The sequence below is a fragment of the Trachymyrmex cornetzi genome, unplaced genomic scaffold (genome assembly GCF_001594075.2).
Source record: "Trachymyrmex cornetzi isolate Tcor2-1 unplaced genomic scaffold, Tcor1.1 scaffold302, whole genome shotgun sequence".
NCBI classification, from domain to species: Eukaryota; Metazoa; Arthropoda; class Insecta; order Hymenoptera; family Formicidae; genus Trachymyrmex; species Trachymyrmex cornetzi.
In genome coordinates, this window is record NW_017297714.1 from 684,072 (window position 1) to 686,860 (window position 2,789).

A 2,789-nucleotide genomic window follows, 5' to 3' on the forward strand; every position below is an offset into this window, starting at 1 on the left:
AGCAAGCAATAATAAGTGTATACATTTATTGAGTTAACACTTTGATTGCGACAATGCATTCGGTTTGAACACACCCGTGTTATAAGCATAATAAATGAAGAAGATAAAGTGTGTGGACAAACCGAATGCAGTAGTATTTCTGAGGATATTGAGATTGGTCTTGGTCTCGTTTTATTATCGGTAGATCGTAACGAGAACTACGTAATCAGACCGAGATCGAGACTGAGATAGTCTCGTCTTGTCGAGACAAAACCAAAACATTAGAACGCAACTAATAATATCATGATTGAAAGTAAACTTTAACTACTTACATACTCTTACAATTACAAATTCACATGTCGTAATAAATTGTAATATGTGATTATACGTGACAATAATCTGTCAGCGTCATGTACAGGGTGTTGCAGATACATACTAGGCAGTATGATGGGTTGCGCGGCAAACTTTGCATGGCCAAGCGTGGTTTAATAGACAATAACAGTGACTTTATACATTATACAATAACAGTGACTTTATATTATAAAGTTTATGTTATAAAGTCACTGTCATTGTCTATAAAACCGCGTCTGCCCATACATGCAAAGTTTACCATGCAACCCGTCGTTTGCCTAGTATGTATCTGCAACACCACGTATAATGTAGGTTATCTCGTATAACCTAAAGATGCGCACGAGCACGACAGCACGATAAATAGATTTCCTAAATCGTACCGGTACGATGTAGGAAACCTTGTGGTGGTACGATTTAGAAAACTTAATCGATTTTATAAAAATATTTATTTAATCTTTGTAATGGATCTAAATATGTATATCAATGAATGTAAAATATTCTACTAATGTAAAATAAACTTTCTTTTGTGAAAATATAACAATTCAGAATAAAATTATATCATTACATTACCATCAGAGAGTAATGTACTATATAAATTGATCAAAAATTAACATTTGTTATATCTGATTTTTTGTTGAAAATGTTTGCATGCACAAAATAAAGTATAGCCTGTTAAATTTTTGTCTATATTACTCATTTTTCATTTAGTTCGTATTTTTGTCATTAAATGTTAATTATATTAAGTAATAATATCAAATATCGACGAGGTACGATTTAGGTGACCAGTACGCATTCAGCAACTTTCCCCTATATGTGTGCATAAAAATCAAAATTTTTTAAAATTTAATTTAAAAATCTTATATTTTTCACTAATTTAATTGTTTTTGTTTTATCTGTTCATTTTTATATTAATTAAAAAATTTTATTTTTCTTAACTAAAAAAATTTTTGAAAAGTTATAAAATTTTATTTAACAATGAAAATATAACATTTTACAATCTTGTTTAACATTAGTAAATCGAGAAATATTGTATTATTAAGGCTTCTCCTAGAAAGTTTGCACAGCTTTTGGTAATCAGTAACTTAAAACCAATTGAATTGAATAAATTTCTAGATTTAAAACTTACGTATTACTGACTCTCATTTTACAAAAAATACATTCTTAGATTTTTATTAAATGTTTTCTGGAAAATAATCAAATTTTTAATTTAATGCCACTCATAAATTTTTGCATTGTAAACTTTTTTACATTTTTACTACCTTATAAATTTCCGAAATGTTTCTATATTTTTTCATGAGTATTAGAAAGATTAGACATCTTATTAACAAATCGGACATTGTTCGCTGAAAATTAGTCTGTCTAGCAAGTTTAGAGTAATGAGATGTTGCTAAATTAAATTAGATGAACAGAAGATCTTAGAGTTCTCTTCCGAAAGATAAGATATGTATAATTGTGGATAAGACGCTTTTTTTACAGTGACATAAAAAATGTTTGTTGTATCTTCATAAAGAAGTGTTTTTTTTTTCACTACACCGTGACAAATTGCTTGTCATACAAGAACTTTTGGTCCAATTTTCCAATAAAAATTAATTTTTTAGATATAACAACAATATAAGCAATAAAAATTATTCTCATTGCTTGTGTTGTTATTTTTAATATTGAGAGTCCATTAATTCGTATTATTTTAATTTTTAAGAATCAGGAATTTCGTTATTTTTTTGTTTGACTGTTCATCGTGATGTATTTACTTCCCTTGCTATCAAAATTTAAAATGTTTTATTATTTTTTGACCAGGCGTACAAAATTCTTGATCTTACTTCCTTTTATTTTAAAGCCATTATATTAATTATTATTAGTAGCTAGAAAACAAACGAAATAATTGAATAATAACAAGATTGAAATAATTAAATAATTCAATAACCTACTCTATTAAAGACTGTTCCAGACGATATGGCTAAAATACGCCAATATTACGCCAATATTAATGTACGCCAATGTACACAAATATTACACGCGCGCGCGCGCGTACGAGCAAACACACACGCACATAATTATTTATATAAATGTAGGCTAATATTTAGCGAATGTGCGTAAAATTGGAGTACATTAATTGACATTAGTCGTGTCGTCTGAAGCTGCTATAATACATATTAGAACTTTCTAGGACAAATCTTATTTTTGATAACTTGCGAATACTTTGCAGGAGGAAAATATGGGATTTTTAGAAAAGTTATTTAAATACTAAATGTGATAAAGACCTATAGATTTTATCGTGCAAGGTATATATATTATTTAAAATCTTTAGCTATTACATTTGAATAGATTATATTTTAATAGAATTACACTTCAATAGACTGTTGAAACGACATATATATATATATACTTTCTAACCTTAACAATGATCTTCCATGCATATAATTCTATTAAACATGAAAAAATAATATTATAATTTATGATAA